General features: G+C 38.5%; 1 protein-coding gene across 1 annotated transcript in view; it reads right to left on the reverse strand.

Annotated features, from left to right (window-relative positions):
- The window catches only part of JPH3 (junctophilin 3), a 192,118-nt gene that overhangs the window by 165,476 nt on the left and 1,917 nt on the right, over nt 1-24,725 (reverse strand). The window lies entirely within an intron of this gene.

The following is a 24,725-nucleotide window of genomic DNA, read 5'->3' on the forward strand; positions in this document are numbered from 1 at the left end:
AATCCTTCCCCCAATATTCCAAATTGGAAAGACCCGCTCTGGGTTGACTGCCCAGGATGAATATATAGTGATTACACTAATGAGGGAATGCTTACAGTAATATCACAGACCCATTTAAATATAATGGAAAGAAAATTATAAAGGGTATCAACATACCTGGAGATTGATTATGGCACTGGTCCTAACCCATTGTGTGACTTCAAGCAAGTCACTTCCCTCCCTTAATCCTTATCTCAGTGCCTGACACATAGTAATCACTTAATAAATGTTTATTGATTTTTTGATATCAATAATATAATAGCTAATACTCACATAATGCTCATTACATGCGAGGCACTGTGTTAAATGCTTTACAATTATCTCAATTGATCCTCACCAAAACTCTGGGAGACAGGTGCTATTAATATCCTCATTTTACAAATGAGGAAACCGAGGCAGGCAGAGGTTAAGTGGCTTTCTCAGAGACACACAGCTAGGAAATGTCTGAGGCTAGATAGGAACTCTATGGTTTCTGACTATCAATTGGAAAGGAGATGGACTAGCTGGTGTCTAATGTACATTTATATTATTTCATTTGGTGATCTCCTCACCTTCAGTAGATTCAATTATCATCTCTATGCAAATGATTCTCATATTTATTTACTCAATCCTAAACTCCCTCCTGACCTCCAGCCTTCTGATCTCCAGCTGCCTATTGGACATTTCAACTTGGATGTCTCATAGACATCTCAAACTCAACATGTCCAAAACTGAGCTCTTTCTCTTTGTCCCCAAATCCTTCCTTCATCCTAACTTCCTTATTACTGTGGAGGGGACCACCAACCCTCCCAGTCAGCTGGACTTAAAACCTAAGTGTCATCCTCTTTTCCATACTACATAGTCAATCTGGTGGCAAATCCCCTTATTTTTTAGTATTGCTCACAGACATCTTTTTGTCTCTTCTGGCATTGCTACTGCTCTAGTGAGGGTCCTCATTACCTCTGAACTGATGACTTCTGGCCAATCTTCTTGCGTCAAATCTTCCCCATGCACAATTTCTTTCTCAACTCTCAAATTGATATTCCTAAAGCTCAAATCCAACCATGCCCTCCTCTGCTTCCTAATTTCCATTTGATTTATATCTATTTATCTACCAATAGATAGATATAAAGATAGAGATAGAGAAATACATAGAGATACAGATCTAGATATATAATCTATAGAACCGTCAACCTCCTGAGTTCAAATCCAACTTCTGACACTTAACTAGCTTGTAACCATGGGAAAAAAAAATCATTGTTTGCCTCAGTTTCCTCATGTGTAAAATAAGCTGGAGAAGTAAATGGCCAATCATTCCAGTATTTTGACCAAGAAAACTCCTAATGGGATCACAAAGAGTTAGACATCATGAAGCGACTCAATAAGAAAAGAAATGCAAATAGAAGAAAAGAAGGGCATGGGGATGTGGTGTAAACATTACAAAAACGAAGAGGTGACGTCAAATGTGGGGTATCTGGGGAACACTGAGTCCTTCAAATACTGTCTGACTGAAGTAATGTAGCTCAAAATGAGGTAATAGCATTGGCAAAATAGTGGTGACCCCCAAGGGAACCTGTGTGTGCATTACATAGCAATATCATTTTTAAAAGCAGAAAATCGCAAGTGCTCTTCTAACTTTGCAAAGGGCTTAGGGAATAGAAATCCTCTCATGCAATTCCTCCATTCCTTATGGGAGAAAACCGAATCCAGAGAAAGGAATTGCTGGTGGGAACAAGGATCTGAGTGAGAGGATGAAGCAGTAGCAGGAAAGCGTGATGAAATTCTGACCTACTCTGAATACTATCCTAATTAGACAATACTCTAGAAGAGTTTCCTTGGCCTGTTACAACAGAACTTCATTCCATAAGATCCTACATTAGTGGCCAATGACCATTTAGAGCATAGTTAGCATTTCTCCCAAAGCTGGGGAGATCTGATAAAACCAAGAGGAGAAGGGAAAGAGCAAGGAGGAGACTGTTGGAAGCTGGGATGGGGTGGGTGGACATTTGATTTAATGAATTAAAGATTGGTTCAAGACAGAAGAATGTGACCCATTAGAAACGATAGGATCATAGATTTAGAGCTGAAAGTGGTCATCCAGTCCAACCACCTCATTTTATAGAAAAGAAAACTGAGACCCAGAGAAGCTAAGTGAATTGTTCAAGACATGCCTATATTTAATTATATAATATTCAATTTTTAGTAATTATTATAATTAATATTTTTACATATCCAAGGACAGGCACACAGTTTATAATTAGAATTCTTAGCTTCTTGATATTCAACTCCCTTCAATCCAATTTGATTGGACAAGCACTGATTAAGTTTCTGCCTTGTGCCATCATTGCATGAAGGCACTAGATATACAAAAGCAAAAATGAGCTGAGATGCCCTGAAGGGATTTAGATCAAAGCCCCTTAGTAACTTATGATCTTAAGAACCACCTAAAATTCAAAGATGTGAAAGGATGCTTTGGTGGTCACATAGCTATCAAATATCAGAAGTTATCGGAACTCAGATCTTCCTATGGTACAGTGAACACTCTGCTTACTACATCATGCCATCTTTCCTTTGTAGATCAGACTAAGCAATTTTCACTTCGAAAATGGCATTCTCTCTACCCTGAATGGTAAAGGAAAGTAAATCATTTTAGGATTAACCTAAGCCAAGACCTAATAAGGAAGGTTCATTTATCAGAAGGGAAAAAAATTGTCAAATACCAGCATGAGGCAAATAGCATTTTTTCCAATTATTCACTGTATTGGATTTTTAGTACTAGTACTTGCTTAATCAAGTATTCACAACATCTACTTGTGACTAGGAAAGAAATGATCAGTTTCATTCAGTAGACTTCCTCCACCATCTTTAAGTATCTCCTCAAATGAAATCAGTAGATTTCTTCTCTCATAGCTACTCAGAATATATTGAGAAAACCTTGGTTTCCCCCTTTCCCCCAGATGCCCAGATGGTTAGTCAGGCTTCCCAGAGCATAAACCATCCACTCCCTTCCCATGCTCACCCCCAATCTGGTCAGTCCTGAATTCCTGGGTAACTCTTAAGTGCCATTCCCTCTATCTCTCAGTTCTCATTCAAGCCCATCCCGGAATAGGAAAGGTAGGAACAGCAGAAATCCAAACCCGGAAAAGAATGCTAATCAGCATTCTGTCATCTGGGGACTGGCTTCCTGGAATCACACTTTCAGAATTGAGCTCTTAGAAGCTATTTATGCCAGTAATAAATCATCAAGAGGGGCCCTGGTGGGGACTTTATCAACTTCCACTGGCCAATAGGGGCTTAGTCTCTGAAGAGAAATCGAGAGTTATGGAAACCGTTGTCAGGTGTGAGATAGCAGGTGACATTCATTAGGAGGAACAGATACCTCCTGAAATTTGATAAATACTATAGTTTTATGAGGATGATGGGAGGAGGAGGGGGATGCTAGAAGTAGTGTGGTCCCATTTCTCAACCCCCAGAGACTTGAGTTGTGCTTCCCTTTACACAAAAGAATAGAAAAAATGCCCACAATTCTAATGAGATGAAACATTCCCATAACCTCGGTGGATCTCAAATTCAGGAGTTCTGAGCTTCAATAGAATAAACTACCTGGTATCCAAACAAAATTAGACATGAATATGGTGAGTCCTTGGGATGGGGGGCTGCCAAATTGCTTAAGGCAAAACAAAACAGACCTGGTCAGAAATGCAGCAAATTAAAACTCCTCTGCCCATCAAAGTAGTATCAGTCCTCTGAGAAGCCCCTGTATTTTCAGCTTGGGTAAGATAGGGAGATCCAATTTTTTAAAATGCTTATAAATCAAATCCTTTTTTCCTATTGGTCAACAATATCATTTAAAAGCAAGAAGTATTGCATGACATTAGTTCCTAACGCTTTTTAAATGATTTCTAAGGATAAAAATACCATTTGTTTACCCAGTGTATATGATGTTTACCCTAGGTAGGGATAGAGATATGTCCCTATCCCTTCTTCAAAGTAAATTGCTTAAGATAGTACTAAGAATGAGGAATAATATATAAACAGGCAATTTGCTACACTGGCACCCCAACAATGAACAGAATCAGAAGACTTATAGTGTGTTATATAGCTACTCTATGGAGAATTTATTTTTATTAATTTTTATGCTAACCGCAGGGTTTATTGATAGCATGCAAACCACGGATGGAACATGTTCTCCTACAAGAAGGATACAAGACAAGATGTGCATTCATTTTACCGCTCCACCATCCTGGATCCCAATCTTTGTCTATTTTTGAAAAATAAATTAGCATACCCAGCTGCACCCCAGGCAGTAGGCTCTAACCAGATAACAGACCAATTCTGTGTGATCCAAGGCCATTAGGGATTATGTGGTTTTATTCTGCTGGGAACTGGGACCTTTGACAATGCACTAATACGGAGTAAGCAGACCGCAGATACTTTTGAATCATGAGTGGGTCTGTTAAGTCTAAACAAGAGAAGAACTCCTTTAATCTTGTGTTCATCAATACTCATTGGTAACTCAAGCTATGTCGACATATATTTCCATCCACCACCAGGTTTCACCAACTTACATCATTCCACCCCTTTAACTGATTACATACACACATATAATGTGCATCTGTGTATATTTAGCATACATGTATGTAGATATGTGTGTAGATATACACACATACATAACACATATTAAATGCATACACACACACATACACTAAGGCTCCTTCCAGATATATATTACAGAGTTTCTTACATAAAATAATCCATTCTCTTAAATGGGTAAAATCATCCTAACAGAATTTCCTAAAACTCTAATGAAGACAAATTTACAGAAATCTCCTAAATTTATGAGAATGTCTTTCTATAAATTCTTCTTCGAAATTTCCCCTTGAATATATACCAAAGACAATGTCACATATAACTCCATAGCACATTTTCTATACTTTTCTTCCTTATTATTTTAGGAAAGTCTGTAATTTAAATTGATGAAGATTCCAAAAAATGGTTACAAGAAAATAGATTTTAGCAATCTTGACAGTCTTACAGATCTCTGCTGTTTCAGCAAAATGTGCCCAGCTCTTCAGAAGAGGTAGGATCTGGAGAAGGAGGAAGGAGGAAGGAGGAAAGAAAAGGAGGGAGGAGGGAGGAAGATGGAAGAAAGAGGAAGGAGGGAGGAGAAAAGAAGGAGGAGAGAAGAGAGAGGAGGGAAGAGGGAGGAGGGAGGAGGGAAGAGGTTGGTAGAGTCAGGGAAAAAAAAAAACTTCCTAACAATTAGAACTGTCCAGTTATTTTATGTGATAATGTGGATTCTTTTTTAGAAGTAGGTTGGAAATTTGGAACAAAAGATTATGCAAGAGTCAATGTTGGAAAAATTACTCCTGCATGTGCTTTGTAAATAAAAAGCTTCAATAAAAAAATGTTTAAAAAAAAGAAGTAGGTTGGGTTAAAAGTTGAACTCTGAAATTCTATGATTCTTATTCTTTATTTAGGGTTAATTTTAAATGGAAAATTATATACATCTTGTCTTATTGGAACTACACTGGCTTATGTATCTATTGCCAAAGGAGACAAAGAACTGTTTTTTAACTTAATGAAAATTATACTCTATAAAACCTAAGAAAACACAGTGAAAACCAATCTAATTACATCAGAGGAAGGAAGATCAGACAAACTGCCCAGACGACCCATTTTCTAAATGATGTGTGTGTTTGTGTGCGTGTGTTCACTCACATGCATGTATTCGCTCACATGCATGTATTCATGGAGTACATATACGTTTACAATATATGTACGCTTACATACACATATTACAGTGCTAAGTGCTTTATGTATAGCATCTTATCTGATCTTCACAATAAGAAGGAAAAGATTAACAGGGCAAATATTATTCTTACTTTACAGAAAAGAAAACTGAGTCTCAGAGAAATAAAGTGAGTTTCCCAAAACCATATAAATAACAAATGATGTCTCCATGACTAGAAGTGTTCTGATTGCATATATTGTTCAACTCCAACATCAGTAAGATGATGAGAGTCCAATGGAAGAATATCAATGAAAAATCTGGTATTTTGAAAATGTTTCAGTGACTTCAAAATTTAATCAATGCACCTGGAATCTAATTCCAAGAAGAATTGGTTTATGAATGTCTTTTTAAATTTTTTTATTTTAATTGATTTCTTTATAATTGGTTTCTTTTGTATTTTATATTATGTATTTAAATTGAGCATTTTTTTAAATGCTCTGAAAAGAGATTCATAGCTTCATAGGCTTCCCCAGGCTTTCAAAGGGGTCCATGATGAAAAAAAAAAAACATTAAGAATCCTTCATCTAAAGCTTCCTTTTTGTGGATGCCATTGTGATGATTTGTATTAAGTCCTAGATCAATGCCGATCCTCCTGGATGAGGTCCATTATAACTCAAAAGAATTGGCCTGACAATTCACCTGGTCAAAGAATGTCTATTGCAGTTGAATGGAAAGTCCATAACATTCATCCATCAAAATTTTGGTCAGACAGACACTCCAAATGACCAGTGAGTTAGGCCCAGAATTGAACAAGAGGAAGAAAGTGGAATAAATGATCTTTGGAAAACTGTAAAATGATCCCAAATTTCTTCCTGAAATGGAACATCGTCAACTTAATACCAATATATATTTTAAGGCCACAAGACATGGACTACTATGGCACACAAATTACTTAAAATGAGTAACACAGAGAAGACAATGGACTTGGTAAATGGGGTAAACTATAATATGTTACAAATGGAATTACAAAGGAGAAGCAGAAGAAAAATATCATGAATGAATCAGAAAAAAAAGGGCAGAGAAGAGAATCTCAGAGAACAGTCCCATCACTTAATAGACAAGGAAGCTCAAGACCAGGGAACTGAAGTTACACGGGAAGGAAACATCAAAGGTTCTACTCCAGAATTATGTGGTTCCAGTGGCAAGATATAGATTAAGACCATTAGGATGAAGATGGAGGGGTCACAGGATAAGAATGAGGAATAAGCTCCTTTGTTGTGACTAGTTAATATCATGGAGGATTTGAACTCTAGTGATCAGCTTCTCAAAAAAAGGAAATTGGTCGGAGCTCCCAGGTTCAACTTATGGGAAGGCAGGGACAAAGATGTACAGGACTGGATAGATTATTAGCTATGGTTGGTGGGCATATCCACATCCATGGGGATCATCAATCCATTTAAAAGGACTTTCAAGTCTAAAAGAAAATGTATCGAGCCTTTTGGAGAGTTGTAACTTTGGACATCAAATGGGAAACTGTTCTAATGTATGGATACTTAAAAAAAAAAAGACAGATTTAAGCTTGACTTTAAAAATCCTCACTTCCCCACAATCATAAATGTCCTTGAGTGAAATGGGCATCTCAAGCAGCAATGAAAACTCACTCCCTGAAAGCTTTCAAGCAAAAACAAAGAGGTTATCAAGGAAATTACAATTTAGTTCTGGTATTAGTTTAGATTATTTGATCTTTGATATTCTTAAGAATTTCAAGTTTGTCATCCCCTTCAAAGAGTACTCTGAACCAGGATCTGATTGACATTTCCTAGTCCTAGCTGACAATAATCATTTAAAAAGACACAGATTATAGACATGGAAAACTCAATAAGACTTTCTATTAGAGCCAAATGGCCCAAACTGGCCTCTGTTAAAAACTTAATGGGATTAATTATACATTACAAAATTGGGTAAATAGCCTGCTATTAATTCAGGCAAGACCATCGTCACCTTCTCTGTACATGTGGCAGCACATTCATTGCCTCAGAGTTCCAATAACCATAATCAGACAGGTCTGTAGAATTTACCTTTGCCCAAGGTTGTCCCAAATTACAACACAGTCAGCACGCTCTGCAGCTATAAAACCTGCTTTGAAAAGCCTGCTTTGCTACTCAGCAATGAGTATGGAGGCTACTCTACCTAACCACACTTAAACTTTCCAAAGTACACTTGCTTACAGGATTCAAATGGGAAAGAAAGGTGACAGCAGACAAACGAATTTGTGAAAGATCCAAGAACATTAAATAGATGTCATGGATATAGATTTCATAGACTAACCAAAGGAAGTTAGAAAACCCATTCCAATTTCTTTCTAAAGAGTAATCCATATATATGAATGTTATGGAATATTATTGTTCTATAAGAAATGACCAGCAGGATGATTTCAGAGAGGCCTTGAGAGACTTACATGAACTGATGCTAAGTGAAATGAGCAGGACCAGGAGATCATTATATACTTCAATTATATTATATATACTTCAAATATATTATATTCAATTATATACTATAATACTATATGAAGATCAATTCTGATGGACATGGCCCTCTTCAACAATGAGATGAACCAAATCAGTTGCAATTGTTCAGTAAAGAAGAGAATCAGCTATACCCAGAGATGGAAATGAGTGTAGTCTACAACATAGCATTTTCACTCTTTCTGTTATGGTTTGCTTGCATTTTTGTTTTCCTTCTCAGGTTGATTTAATTTCTTTTTAGATCCAATTTTTCTTGTGCAGCAACATAACTATATAAATGTGTATACATATATTGGATTTAACATATTTACCAAATGGGACTACCTGCCATCTAGGGGAGGGGGTGGGAGGAAGGAGGGGAAAAGTTGGAATAGAAGGTTTTGCAAGGTTCAATGTTGAAAAATTACCCGTGCATATGTTGTGTAAATAAAAAGCTATAATAATAATAAAAAAGAGTGATCCACAGAGTTCAAATCCTCCATGGCATTAGATATCCACAAGACAAGTTGAATAGTACAATTCACAGACTGGAAGTCCACCTGAGTATGAAGGGCCTGATAACTACTATGGCTTAAGAGAGAGGGAGAGAAGACTGAAGTCTGAGAAGGTAAGCCAAGAACATAAAAGGACAACCTTAAGTTCCAGAAGGCAGGCAGGGCCAGGAGCTAAGAGGCTGGAGAATTGCAACCAGAGGACAGGTCTAACTCTGATTCTATTTGTTCTGGTTCACATTGTCTTATGGGTATGAGTAGCCTTGGGTGCAGAGATATGAATTATAGACAGAGGGTCAGAGATTTGCAGACAAAATCCCTGCCCCTGGTTAAAGTCAAGGATCAATAATCCTGATTTCTAGGGAAGAATATCTAACAAAAACACTGATCCCCAAATCTTGGGACCCCTCCCTGTCTGCGAACAAGGGAAACCTCTTTCCAGACTGTGGTACAGGGCACCTCCAGCAAAGATGACCTACTAAATCTCAGAAAATTAAAAATGGGTGTTTTTTTTTCCTAGATGAAAAGGTAGGTGGGAAAGAAACAAGAGCTCCCTTGAGAATTTCATTAGCTCCTGGTGATTCTGAGGTTAAGGCTCGTGTTACCCTATGGTAGCATAAACACATCAAAGAGATGATAGGTGGACCCCCTAACAGTCCCTGAGTCTCAAAGCCTTTCCTCTGAGGACCTGAGGCCTTGGCTGAAGTGCACAGAGAAGGGCCATGCTGACAGAAAGTGGTTCTAGCATGAGGATCAGCCTCTTTGGCCTTGGGGGGCCAGTCAGTCCATCTTTCTGTCTGCCCACTGGCTCAGGCCCTACCATGCTTCTAAACCCCTTAATGGAAGTCAATAAGCATTCTGATTTAAGAGCAGAACTGAGACCAGAGCCCAGCTCTCCTGACTTCTGATTCACCGTAATGATTCTTGCCACTCCCATTACCTAGTATGGCAGCCTAAGACAGCCCCAAGGTCACCCAAGCAGGTCAATCTGGGGCCTCCTGACTTCCAGACTCTCTCTCTTCTAAGGCAGATGGTAAGGGCCAAGGCACAACAAGCTCATTACAGATGATACAGCAAGAATAGAGAGCTGCATCTTCACAGTGGGGATTCCACTGGCCCCAGCCTAGGAGAGAAGGGCAGTCAAGGCCAATGGCTAAGGAGCCCCACTCTCCTTCCCCAAGAAAAATGGCACTGGGATCCACTCCACAGTCCTCCTGTCCTCTGATGACCAGCCCACATTTTCTTTTGTTGTTGTTGTAGTTGTTGTTATCTAGTTTTTTTTTTTTAATCAAAGCTTTTTATTTACAAAACATATGCATGAGTAATTTTTCCAACCTTTTTGACCCTTGCAAATTTGTTCCAACTTTTCCCCTCCTTCCCCTCACCCCCTCCCTATATGGCAGGTAATTCAATACCTTAAACATGTTGAAATACATGTTAAATCCAATATTTGTTTACATATTTATACAATTATCTTGCTGCACAAGAAAAATCAGATCAAAAAGGAAGAAAAAGAAAAAACTGAGAAAGAAAACACAATGCAAGCAACCAACAATAGAGAGAGTGAGAATGCTGTGTTGTGTTCCTCACTCAGCTCCCACAGTCCTCTCTCTGGGTGTAGAAGACTCTTCATCACTGAACAATTGGAATTGATTTGAATCCTCTCATTACTGAAAAGAGCCACGTCCATCAGAACTGATCATCATATAGTCTTGTTATTGAAGTATATAATGATCTCCTGGTTCTGCTCTCTTCATTTAGCATCAGTTCACGTAGGTCTCTCCAGGCCTCTCTAAAATCATCCTGCTGATCATTTCTTACAGAACAATAATATTCCATAACATTCATATAGAGTAACTTATTCAGCCATTCTAACTGATGGGCATCCCCTCAGTTTCCAGTTTCTGGCCACTACAAAGAGGAGGAGCCCACATTTTCCACAAAAAAAAATCCAGCCCAGAAAGCTAGTGCCAATTTCCCCTTGGGTAGTAGCATTTGAAAGGAAAGAAACTAAGATAAAGTTTGTTATATTTTGGCAACAAAATCTGGGGCAGAGTGATACAATGGGATTCCCAACAAAGGCAACCAATAGTCCATCCCTTCCCAAGTCCTTGAGCTGAAATTCAAGGATTAGCAGTTTTAAATTAATTTAAAATTTAATGGGGGTCTAGTACATTGATCTTCCTTTTATGATTCCAAATTACTCTTCTTCCTGTTTCTACCTCCCTTATTTTTCCCTCTCCTCCCAAAAAGAAACAACTCTAAATAGGGTGTCCCAAAAATCTTAGAGCAGTTGTAGTTATTAAAACTTTATTAAAAGTTTGTCTTTGGAAGCTAGGTAGCACAGTGAATAGAGCACTAGCCCTGAAGTCAGGAGGACCTGAGTTCAAATCTAATCTCAGACACTTAACACTTCCTAACTGTGTGACTCTGGGCAAGTCACTTAACCCCAATTGCCTTAGGGGAAAAAAAGTTTGTCTTGTAAGCAACCCCACCTCCCTCATGGGACAAACACTGTTTGAAACTCTGTCTCTCTTGTCTTTCTCTTGATGTGATCAGTGATCTTCAGCATACCATCAATCTGGATTATACAACATGTTATCTAAGTATGAAGAGGGGTTCAATAAACTCTGGCTAAATATAATTGTTCATTGTTGATTTTAGGACTAGTCAGGATGGAGCATACAGATAAAGAGAGAAATTAAGAGAAGGGAACTTTTATTCGAATATAGATTAAATAAGATGACTTCAAGGCCATGATTTTTAACGAGAGGAAGAAAGAAAGAAGAGAGAAAAGAAGGGACAGAAACTGGAGGAATGGGAAAAAAGGAAGGAGGGGGAGATTAGCCACCTCATAGCTATTCAAAACTGGTATTCCAGTGTTCTTAACCCTCTTTTACTTCTTAAAACTAGGTTTGAGAAATTCTATTCTAGAATATTCCCATAGTGGATACACTGATATTAATAAATAATATTTATATAGCACTTTTAGGTTTGCAAAAAATTTTACAAACATCATCTTATTTGATCCCCATCAAATGATGAGGTAGATGTTACTAGCATCTCCATTTTACAGAAGAGGAAACTGATGTAAACAAAGGTTAAGTGTCCAACATCACACATCTAATAAGTGTCTAAGGCAGGTTTTGAACTGGGATTTTCCTGACTCCAGAGTCAGTAGGACTCTGTCCACTTTATCTAATGAATGACAATCTGTCAAAATATCTGAGATCTGACAATGATGTGTGTATATAAGAAAGGAAAACCAGTGTCTTTGTGAATCTGTCTGTGTGAATGCAATTCTCATGTTACTAGTGCTTTTTCTCCTACCTTCAATTGGTTTCATATTTATTCTGTACATATCTTTATATAATTATTTATATAAATACTTATCCCCCTCCTTTCTTCCCAAAGGACTATTTTAGCTCTGTCTCTGCATCCCTAGCACCCAGAACAGTGCATTGCTTAATAAATGCTTTCTGAATGAAAGCTCATTAGAATTATTTTTCCTTGGTTTTAAAATTCATCTTGTCCCCCAATTAGGATGACACCATATGAACCTAGACATATTCATAAGAATGAAAGTCAGAAGACATAGACCTTCAAAAATGAATAACTATGTTCATCTCCCCAAATTCTTGGCCCTGACCAAATGAGCGAATGAATGGATACTAGAGGCTGAAAGAAAAAACTTTTTCCCCCAAAATTTAAACCATTTGTGGGGGAGGGGAGGGTGTTGAAGCCAATATCAAAGGAAGAGAAGAAAGAAGAGGGGGAAAGAAGGGAAAAGAGGGGAGGAGACCTCATTATGGTCTGGAGTGACCTTAGGAAGTATTAAAGTCTCTCAGGGCCCAGGGCTTATTAAATTGGAAAGGTCTGTCATTTCAAGATCACTTTAGTAATGTAGTTAGGTAAAAGGAATCCTAATTGCACAATTAGAATTGTGCAAATGCGAAATATTTTATTTTGCAGCAACAGAAATTCAGAGACATTAAGGAATCTGACTGATTTTTTTATAGCTAGCTAGTGGCAGAGTTGAAACTGGAACTCAGGTCCGTGCTTCTGACTACATTAGTCAAATCAATAAGCAATTATTGAGCACTCGCTCCGTGCCAGGTACTATGCTAAGAGCCTGGGGCCCAAATCTTCAGTAATAGAGGATATACCAGAACTAGAAAAGACTTTGGGTCCTAGAATATCATAGTTGAAAGGCCTTTTAGAACATAGAATTCAGGGCTGGAAGGATCCTTACAACATAGATTGTCAGGGATAGAAGGAACTTTAGAACATAGAATAGACCTTAGAACATTGGTTGAAATGAATTAAGTTATATTTACACATGTTTTTCCCCATTTGAATACATTATTTCATCCAGAATACTCAGGATGAAGAATTCCCTCTTCAAGTGGAAACTGGCATCTGCCCTGCAATCTAAGAGTTGCCTCTTAAATGATTTGTCCAGGGTCATCAAGCCAATGGGTGTCAAAGACATGTCTTCCTGACTCTGAGATTGGATTCCTTCCCCAAATTCCTATTCCTGAGCAGATGAGTGAGTAAATAAGTGAACATTCTCTTTATGAATTGCAAAGCACTTTCCTCACAGCAATGTAGACAGAAAAGTGGTAAGAGTATTACTACCCCCATTTTCATTGATGTTGTTCACTCATTTCAGTCATATCTGACTCTTCCAAAGCCTCATTGAGGTTTTCTTGGCAGAGATACTAGAGTTTTGCAATTTCTTTCTCCAACTCATTTTACAGATGAAGAAAGTGAGGTAAACTGGTTTAAGTGACTTGCCTAGAATTACACAGCTAATAAGGCCAAACTTGACCTCAAGTCTTTCTAAGTTCAGATCCTGTACTCTACTGAGCCACTTAGCTACTCCTACTCCATTTTACTGATGGAAAAAATGAGACTCACTTGCCTACTCATGTCCACAGAGTTAGAATCTGAATTTTAATGCAGTATTCCTGGCCCCAGGTCTATTCTTTCCACTAAATCACATATCCTCCAAATTCTCAAGTGCTACAAGTTTAAAAAGAAATGTATTCTCCTTTTAACTCTGAGCCCAGAATGAAACAAAACTTTCACGGTACACCATTTCTGCTGGGAGAAAATGCTAACAACTTTCCCCCAATGTACACTGAGGACAGAAATGGATCATCTCATTAACCCTCCCAACCTTGCCCTGGAAGGCTTCATCCAACCCCTTTCACAGATAAGGAAATTGAAGCTGATAGGGTCCACAGAACAGGTGCAAGGGCACTTGGAGACTATAACAGCACCAGAAATAGTGCTGAGGTCTCCTGAGCCCCAGCCTCGGCCTCAATGCTAACGCACATTGCCAGTCAGTGTTTTGGACTGTAAGCACCTTCTGTTCTTTACTCAGACTCCTAGCCAATGCTCTGCACCTGTGAGCACTCAGCAGGTACTTCTGGCTGGCTCACTATGGATTGTTCGAACCATCCCAGAACACTGACCTCTGCTATAAATATGCTCCATTCTCTAGTGGGCAACTAATGAATTTACTCTTGAGAGTACCCTGCAACAGTCAAGTCACAAAATAACACACAAACTCAGAAGATGTTTATTCACATCACTCCAGGGGGACCAATGGCATGGATAACCTAAATAGCATATGTAGTCATGGTCAAATGAAAAGAACAGCAGACAAAAGTCAGGAGACCTGAATTCAAGACCCAACTCTGCCAATATTTTCTGTATGGTCTAGGTAAGCCTTTTCTCTAGTCTGGGTCTCCCTTTCCTCTCCTTTCAAATGATAGTGTTGTTCTCTGAGGTCCTTCCTAGCTCAGATATTCTCTCTTCCAGTTTCTGACACTCTCTGTCCTAAAGTCCCCTCCAGCTCAGACAGTCTATGTTCAAAGATCCCTTCTAGCTCTAACAATACCTGTTCTTGGTCATGTTCCAGCTCTAATAACCAATGTTCTAAGATCCCTTCTAACTCTGATAATCTATGTTGTAAGGATCCTTCCAGCCCTGGCATTCTATGTTCTAAAAGGTCTTTCAACTCTGATATTCTAGGTCTCAAAGTCTTTTCCAGTTCTAGTATTCTCTGTCCTAAGATTTTTACCAATTATAACCATTCTATTCTGATTAAAAAATTATTCATGCTAAGATTTAAAAGTCATCTGAAGAGACTTTTTCCAGTAGATTTATTTCCCATATGTGTTTTTTTTTAATTTAAATTAATTTGCATTTCCCAAACACACACACACACACACACACACACACACACACACACACACACACACACACACTACCCCTTTCCTCAAAAAAAAAAAAAAAACACACACACACAAAAACTGGTTACAATGAACAAGGAGACAAAGTGCCACATGGGATTTTAACTTTGTTGAGGATTATCCCCAAAGAGATGAATCCACTATTTTTAAGCAGTAAAGTTAAGTGTTAGCAGGGCTATGAGCAAAGACAGGAAGTCCTCTGACCCCTCCTTTATTTCTGCATTCCTTCATGCTGTTCTGGTTCTATTTCCCTCCCTCTCAAAAAAAAAGGGGGGGGGGAGGGGAATGGTATCATTCCTAGCTTCCTTTTAGCCCAAAGATGTGCTTTTTTTTTCTCTACCCGTAAAATGATTCCTAGCTCCAGCCCATTAAAGTAGCTACTGACTAGAGCCTAATGAGCAAGAAGTAATTATTACCAAACACCAGAGAGCTTCCTGGGTAGTTTTTCTTCTTTTAGTGGGCACTTGAGCCTCTTGGGAAATGAACACTCTCCCATGAGAGGTTGTTAAAAGAAAGGCATCAGAGGAGTGAGGGAGAGGCAGGGCTCGGTCGTCAACCTCATCTTCAGCCTTTTCTCTTATTCCTTCCCCTACACACATCCTTCACTCTCCCCAGCCTCTGCCACTGATATTCCCTTAGCACACCTAGTATATACAAATCTGAGCCTTTGCTCAGACTATTATCCCTGCCACTCTCATCATCTCTCCTTAGCCAAGCCCTTGTCCATTTTTAAGGTCTACCTTCCAAGGAGCCTTCTTTGACCTATCCCCGGCCTATCATGATTTCTCCTTCTTCTGACCTGGAGTAAGGAAGTTCAAATTCAGCCTCATACTTACTAACTGTGGAACTAGAGAAATCATTTAATCTCTTCCTACCTCAGTTTCCTCAACTTATATCCCAAGATTGTTCTTAGGATCAAATGAGAATATGTGTAAAGCTCTTAGCATACTGTCTGGCACATTAAAGCACTTGTTCCCTTTTCTCTTAACATTTGGTGTGGTCAAGGTGTACGAACCCACTCACCCCTCCAAGACATTCTATAAAGGCAGGAAACCACACCTTTTAGTTTATGTGTATATATGTCTTCCCCATAATACCTAGATCAGAATGGATTGTTTGTTATATGTTTGTTGAATGAACAATAACTTCATTCATCAGAATCAAAAAGACAAGACAAAATAGAGCAAAACAAATAGACCTAGAAGGAATCTTAATGGGCTTTCTTGTCCAATTGTTATTTTCTTTCCTTTGATGGGACTCAACATGAGTATTTGAGGCCATGTTTTTACATGGGCATACATACCACACATGGCATGTGAACATCAAATTTCAGCTTTGAAATTTCAATCCTAAATATGTTTTAAATGATTGTATAACCTATATCAGATTGCTTGCTGTCTTGGGAAGGGAAGAGGTAAGGGAAGGAAGGAGAAAAAAAAATTGGAACTCAAAATCTTATAAAAATGAATGTTGAAAATGATCTTTATATGTAATTAGAAAAATGAAATGCTACTGAAATTTTTTAAAAAGGAAATTCCAATCCTAGAGACAATTCTAAGGTTAGTAATTAGTAACCACCTAACTTTTCCCCTTTATCATTCTACTCTTTTTCCCCCTATTTCATATTCTTAATCAAAAATCATTTTCACTAATAATAGGAATTAGGGAGAGAATACATAACGGCATTCATAGAAAATTCCTCCAAACATAGTCTTAGACATTAGTTTCAAGAGGCAAAAGGATAGAGATAAAAAGGTAGTAAATTTAAAGAGAGAAGACCTGGCTTTAAGTCCTGGTTCTTTCACTTAGCAATCACATGACTATAAATGCATCACTTCACCTCTCAAGTTGGCGTCTATTCCCTCATCTGTAAAATGGGAAGCATAATGCTCAAACTATTTTATAAAGTTATTTTGAAGACCAAATGGAATAATATCAATCAACCAATAAGCATTCATTAAGTAATTATTATGTTCCAGGCACTGTGCTGAGCACATAAAGAAGCAGCAAAAACATGTTAAAAAAAAACACTTTCCAAATATTAGTTATGTCATTTTTACTATATTATCAGCATTATTCAGACTATGTCTTAGTCATGCAAAAATTCAATAAAGAATCACTCAAGAGGAAGAGCCAACAATTAGCAATTAAATAGAATCCATGATAAGAAAACTACAAAACATTATTCTTTAAAAGAATTTTGTTTTGCAAGTTCAGCTAATCTGATTAGGGAAACATTGATAAAATTTTTCCTTTCCTTTAAATCTCCAATTAAGTAACAGAGTCCTCACAAGGAGTGTAAACTATAGGACAGACAGGGTTAATAATTCCTATTATTAATGTTATTTATAGTAACAATTAATCAATGAATTCTAGTTTGGAAAGGCTATGGTGAATATTCCATCCCATTGGCTACGTGGACAAAATCAATCAGTCCAATACTGACTTTCAGTCACATGCTCATAAATCCAACTGTAAGCCCAATGGTAAATGAAGGAAATCAAAGGAAGAAAGCCACTTCAAACATCAAATCAGTTTTCATAAATTCTGATAAGATTATTCGAACTCACTGCAAAAACATAATTTCCCTAATTATGCGATCCTTTCAACCATCTCAATGCAATGCTAGAACCAAAAAATGATAAATAAAATGAAATAAGCAACTACTCCATGAAGTTTCTTATAGTAGTAAAGTCTCAGATTTCTAAGCTATTTACTCTGTAATTTCTTTGTTTAGTTATAAGAGATGACTCTAAGAGGTCTGAGATCTTAGGCCATTAAGTCAATGAAAAGAAGAACCTACAATGCACTGAAAACCTGGAAGGGAAAAATATATGTATTTATTTGGTGAACACTCTCCAAGGTCCTGAACAGATTAAGAAGAACAGACTTCAACATGTTGCCTCGCCATCTTAAAGAGGAAAAGAGCCTTGGAGATTTAGTTCTGAAAAATTTTAAGTCCTGGAAATACCAACTTAGAGATATTTGTGAGGAAAGAAAATGATTGGAGAAGACTTAGTACACATGATATTTGTTTTTTACAGTCCTCTATGCATACCTTGAGTCATTTTGCTTGTTTAGAGACATAAGATCTAGAATTATAAAGCACTTTAAGGTGGTATGTACTATTATTATGCCATCTCACAAATGAGACAGACAGAGATTAAGTAACTTTCCCAAGAATATACAATTAGTAAACACCTGAGGCAGGAGCCTTCCACCATCTATTTGTTTATGGAATTTAAAGCCAGATGGGATCTTAGAAATTTACTAGTCTAGTGAAGTTGTTTTATAGAAAAGGAAACTGATGTCCAGGGAAGGGAAATGATTTGTCTAAAGTCACATGGGTAGTGAGTGTCAGAGCTGGGATTTTATGCCTTGTCTTGACTCCAGATCCAGAGTTCTCTCTACTGTGTCATGTAACTAGTTCACTTGAAGCACACAACCCACTGCCTTTCATTCAACTGAACTGAAACATCTGATTAAGTATCAGTTATGTTAAGGGACTGTTCTAGGCCAGGATCATACAAAAACAAAATGGAACAATTCCCTGCCCTCGTAATCCTTATATATGTTGTCATATGGAATTTTATTTATTCATAAAATTACTGTGGCATGTTTCTGTTATTTACAGGTGTAAAATGGGAAACAAAGTGCATTCCTTTCTCAATCTTTCTTGTTACTTGGGCTGACAGATTCCACTGAGGCAAGGGAAATAGAGAGATCGACAAAGGAATATTTTTTCTACTTTTTTTTTTTAGTTGAGAAACCTTTTGGTTCTTAAGGGTAAAAAAGTAAGACTTCTTTGTTATTATTACTGAATGTTTCCAGGTTCTCTCCCAAGCTTTCACCTCTCTAGTTTGGTCTCCCTAGAGAGGGTAAAGATTGAGTTGTGCTTTTCCCAGGGTTAGCTAGGTTAATTGTTAACATCTGAGTTAGTCACTCCTAGAATGGGTAAGCTCTTTTAGGGGGATACTGATTCTTTGTGTACTTCACTTAGCTGCCTGAGGCTTCCTAATGAAAAGGCTGGCAAACAGTTCTAGAGTTGAGTTGGGGTAAAGATTTTTTATTTAATAACACTGCTTTTTCAACTATAATTGGTGACTAAAAGGTAGATACTCTTGAATTTCTTTTCCTTTCACTTTTATCTGTCTTTTTTCTATTTTTTTCTTTCTTTAAAAGTAGCTGAAAGATAATTTTCCAGGATCCACCTTTCCCCTTGATTATAGGTGTTTCCTCCTTTTCTGTTTCTAAAATTAGTTCTTATTGGCAGTGTCTACACTATTTGATTTGTTACTTCAAAAAAATAGGCATTTTGATTTTTTAAAATATAAATAGATCAAATATAGAATGGATTTCAGAGGTCATCTGCACCTTCTCTCCTCCCCTCCATTTTTCAGCATTTTTTGTGTTTTCTGCCCTTCCCTATTAAACTGTAAGCACCTTGAAGGTAGAGACTCTTTTTCTTATTTGTAGCCCTAGCACTTATCATAGTATCTGGCACATCATAAATGCTTAATAAAAACATTTGGTGTATTGTATTATTATTTCTGGGCACCTAGGTGGCTAAATGAATAGAATGCCAGGTCTGAAGTCAAGAAGACTCATCTTCCCAAGTTCAAATCTGGCCTCAGATATTTACTAGCTGTGTGACTCTAAGCAGGTTACTTAACCCTGTTTGTCTCAGTTTCCTCATCTGTATATTGAGTGGAAAAGGAAACAACAAAACTTTTCAGTATTTTTATCAAGAAAACTCCAAATGGGCAAAGCAGAGTTGGCCATGACTGAAATGACTTAACAATAACAATTATTATACCTGGTCCATTCCCTACCCAAAACATGAATCCTTTCTAAAGCATCCCTGACAAAGAACTACCTAGCCTCTGCTCAAACATTTCAAGTGATAGAGGAATCAGTCTAACAAGGTGGCTCATTTTGAAGCCTCTATAATTGTTAAGAAGTTCTGCCTTGTATTAAGCCAAAATCTGTCTCCCAATTAACTTCCACCCACAAGTCCTAATTCTACCCTCTGAGACCAAGCATAAAAATTTACTTTGTCAGATACTTGAAAAGAGCAATCACATCTCCTCTCTAACTCTTATTGATGTAGATGAAATAATACCATTTCCTTCAACAGAGCTTCCATAAGATAGGATTTCAGATCCCTCACCCACTTTGTCACTTCCATCTAGACATCTCCCAGCCCATTGGTCTCTTAAACTGTGGCACCCAAACTAACCATATAACCCATGGAATCTGACTAGGTCAAGATATGTAGGTGACTATTGCTTTCCTCTTGTAGACACTAGACTTTGAAAAATGCAACCTACCATGACATGAATATTTTCTCCAATGTTTCATATTTTTGATACTCTATTTCCAAGGAGCCATATATGGTATGATTTCTTTAGAGTGCATTAATTTTAAATAAAGTCAAATCACATAATTTCATTAGTAACTTGAAGCCCCTCAAGGACATTGTAGAGTCTGTATTTATTCAACAAACATTAATTCAGTTCCTGTTGTGTTCAAAGCTCTATGCTAGATACTTACTGGCTTAGGTTTCATCTCTCATGGAGAGTACAGCCAAGAAGAATTATATGAAAGAGTAATATATATTAAATTAAATCCATATGAAAGGTGCAAGCAAAAATCTATATAATATTTGAGAGCATAGAGGCTATCACTGACTTGAGAGATCAAGGAGATCTTCCTGGATGTGGTAGCACTTGGGTTGGCTTTAAAGGATGAGTTTTAACAGGTGAGACAAAGATTTTAAGTATGGCTCTGAAGGAAAAGGGTTATATTTTAGGGGAAAGTGTTTTATATGAACCACTTGTTTTGGTGTGCATATTTCAGAGACAAGGTTTAATGCCTGAATGGAAGCTCCTGTGTCTGTGATTTGTCTAATGGGATGAAAAATATCTTTAGATGGCAGGCGTGTGCATGTGCGCACGCGTACCACACACACCCATGTGTACATGTGCTTGAAGTGTATCTGAATTTTGACTGTGGGTGTGTGTGATGTGTGTGGGATGAGTAATCTGGGCCTGTGTATAGAATGTGTGTATTAGAGAGATATGTATGCGGGTATGTGTGGAGGAGGAGGGGGAGAGGAGTGTGTGTGTGAGATGACTCATTTTTTCAGGGTGTGGGTGAGTTTATTTGTAGGGGGTGACTTTGAGTCTGAGGGATGGGTTCCTGTGTGCAATGCACTGAGAAGGAAATATTTACCTGAGAAGGGTATGGAGGTCAAATGGATGAGGAAAAAGTCAGTATTTCTGCGAAATAGATGAGTACAAGAGGAGGAGAGACGGACAAAAGAGAAGAGGGGAAAAGAGAAATGAAAGGAAGAGGAAGGAAAAGGAGAGAAAAGGAGAGGAGGGGAAGAGAGGAAAAGGAAAGGGAGGGAAAAAGAAAAGGGGGGAAAGGGGAGAGGAGATGAAAAGGAAGAATAATAGAGGGGAAGAAAGAAGAAAGAATAGGGAAAGGGAGAAAGGAAGAGAGGGGAGGAGAAAAGGGAGAAAAGGGAGGGGAGGGAAGGAGAGAGGAGAAGGGAAAAGGGAGAGGAGAGGAGAAGGGAAGGAAAGGAAGGGGGAGAAAAGGGAAAGGAAAAGAAGAGGGAGAGGATAGGAGAAAGGGGAAGGGAGAGAAGCAAGTAGAAATGAGACAAGTGAGTTTACAGAAAAGAGAGTTTGGGGAGGAATTACAAAATCAAAGCCCATTCTAAGAAACCTTAGAGATCCCTGAAATCACCCAGTTTAGGAAAAGGAGAGTTTTTCAATTTCTACAGCAATTCATATGAGTGATATATAAATTAAGCCCCATAGATTTCTGTGAAGCCTTTAGCAGATCCTAGTGATGGTCTACAAGTGAACCTCATCTCACATCAATAAGGAATGAGTGTCATTACCTGGGAAAGAGTGAGATTGGAGAAAAGCCTGGTCAAGAAAGTCTTCACTTTAAATGGATTCCTACAGATCTCATCTAAATGCAGCGGTCATGAGCTATCTGTGCATTATTTATGAAAACTAGTTTCCCCAAGTCAGCACTCAGAGCAAGACTGGAGTTGAAGGTTTCCTGATGTTCCAGCTAATATGCAAGGAAAAACAGGATTAGCTTCAAAACCATTAATTCATTAGGACATTGCTTTCCAAACTCTATGCCTGAGCCATCACTTACCACTAGTTGATTACTGACTAGGGACTGTTGTTTACCTCAGACAGGAAGTTCACCTTTCTGACAGACAGTGATCTCATGATTCTCCTAGTCTCCCTTAGCAATGGAGTCGATAGCATTGATGCATTACTGACTAGCAAATAATCTTCAATAGATACATCCTTCCTAATGAGAGAGGGGGGAGAGAATTATATTCTCCAACTGAGTGACCCACACATCTGGAGGTTATTGTTGCAGAACAGGAAGTCTAAGGAGATGCACACAACAGAATTAGATTGAAAGGGAGAAAAACTGCCCATATTTAACCTGTGTCAGATTGCTTGCCATCTTGGGGAGGGATGAGGAAAGGGAGGGAGAAAAATTTGGAACACAAAGTCTTACAGAAATGAATGTTGAAAACTACCTTTACATGTATTTGGAAAAATTAAATCGTGTTGAGAAAAAAAAGGATATAAGAAATATATATTATCAAAGTTTGAATTGATATCTGTATGAATCCTGTCAGCTGGATTTGGCAGTTTTAAATTTTATATATTATAAAGTTTTTTTCCCTTTGGAAAAAAACAAAGCTGCCCAGACCAGGTGCCCTAGCAACTACATCTGCTCTTATTGGGCAGAACTGGAAAGTTCAAAGGCTCATACACTGTGAGAGCCACAGAAACCCTTAATGATCATTTTGTGCATTTTTTCAGGGAGGGAAATTGAGGCCCCAAAGACAAAATAAGGACCTTGTCCAAACTCACAGATAATGAGTAGCAGGACTGGAATCCAAAGTCTTTTTTACTCCAAATTCTGTGGTTTTCTTATGCTTTTCTGCCTTAGCATTTATAGTGCAAACCACTGACCCACTCCCTGAGCTAGGCTCAGCTACATCCAGGTCAGATATGTAGGGCTTTGGGTAATGTGTGAACAATATATCCTATGAGATCCCACAGGAAAGAAACATCTCTTGTATTAACACTTTGCACCCCAAACTTCCTGAGCAGTATCTAACAAACACAGACCAGTCATTTATATCTGGGTTGATTTTTCCTAAAAGGATAGATTACTTACAAACCCTCTCTTTCTTCCCCAGTTGTGGGTTATCTCGAGATAATGCCTCACTCCTGGGTTACATCATTTATCCCGATGGAATCTAGAGACCCTTGATCAAATAAAAGATCTGGATCTTTACCTGTCTGTCCCTCTCTCCCTCACTTCACATCTCAAGCTGACCCATGAAGAGTTAAGGAGGAGGTTAGTTTTTCTCGAAGCCTGTTGGGAACTTCCGGCCTATGTTGCCTCGGTAGCACTCCTAAGCTTTCTGTTTGGGGGAAGGGTCCCTGTGGGGCTCTCCAGTCGGTGCCCCGTGGGTTATAACTCCTCCCTCTGCACAGGGTACATGCCAGCTGGGAAGTGCAAGCTGCCTGCTTCCCCCGTCCACATACATCTGCTGCTGAAGCCCCATCACCCCCCCCACACACACACACACATGCACAGAGCCCAGGAACCGGGGGAAGCTTTTGCAATCCACGACCCATCTCCTTTTCTCTCACAATCCCACCATTGGGTACAGCTTGCCCCATCTTTGTTAATTTTTTTAAACCCACCCCCAAAAGCAAGGTCTGTGATCAGGGTTTGGCAGGAATTTGATAGGCAGGAGAATTATATAATTAAGTGCACCAGACTCCTCCTCTTTGTTTAATAATGAGCCCTTCCTTTTGGTTGCATAAGCCAAAATAATCATCACTTCCCGGCCCTACCTCACCTCTGTATATGTGACTGTCAAGCAGGTGTTTAAAGCTTTTTTCAGTTGGCCAGAACAAAAGGGACCAAAGCAAATCTAAATGTGTTTCCAGGATCTATTCCCTCCATCCCTCCAAGAAAGAAACATAAAATCACTGCAATTGCTCTTCTCCCGCCTAGAAAATAAACATGCTGTTTCCACCAAACCACTACCTGTACCTCATCTTAGCTTAAAAACTGAAACCGGGGGTTGGAAACTCACTTCCAAGATTTATTGTGTCCCAAACAATCAACACTCAGTATGTCTCAGGTGTTACTTATGGAGAATATTTAGATTGTCAGGGCATGAAGACATGCAAAAAGTGTACGCAGTATCAGACACCAACAGCCATTAACATCCTTGAGTCTCCACTGCTTGGAGCTCTTAGAACTCCTCCTGATTGTTGTAGCATCTTCAAAATAAGATCAAGAAAAGATTCCCAAACTCCTGGTGAAAATTAATGCAAGCACTTCAATCAGAGCTCCAGGAGCATCCAGGAAACAGATGGGCCTCACAGGCTGCCTGGTCTGGCAGTAGCAGCCTAGGTCCAACCCCCTAGAAGTTTATTGGCCTGGGTTATTTTCTAGGATTGCTCCCTTGCCTCACCTCCCCCCCCCCCAGTCTCCACTACAGCATTCTAAAATTCTCAGTGGCATTTTTTTTCAGGTTAGATCCCAAGCCCGCAAGGGCCCTTGGAAGCAGAAGAAACCAAGAATCCAATCCTTGAGCCCAGATATTGGGATGCTGAGC

Source organism: Antechinus flavipes, chromosome 2 (genome assembly GCF_016432865.1).
Source record: "Antechinus flavipes isolate AdamAnt ecotype Samford, QLD, Australia chromosome 2, AdamAnt_v2, whole genome shotgun sequence".
Classification (NCBI taxonomy): Eukaryota; Metazoa; Chordata; class Mammalia; order Dasyuromorphia; family Dasyuridae; genus Antechinus; species Antechinus flavipes.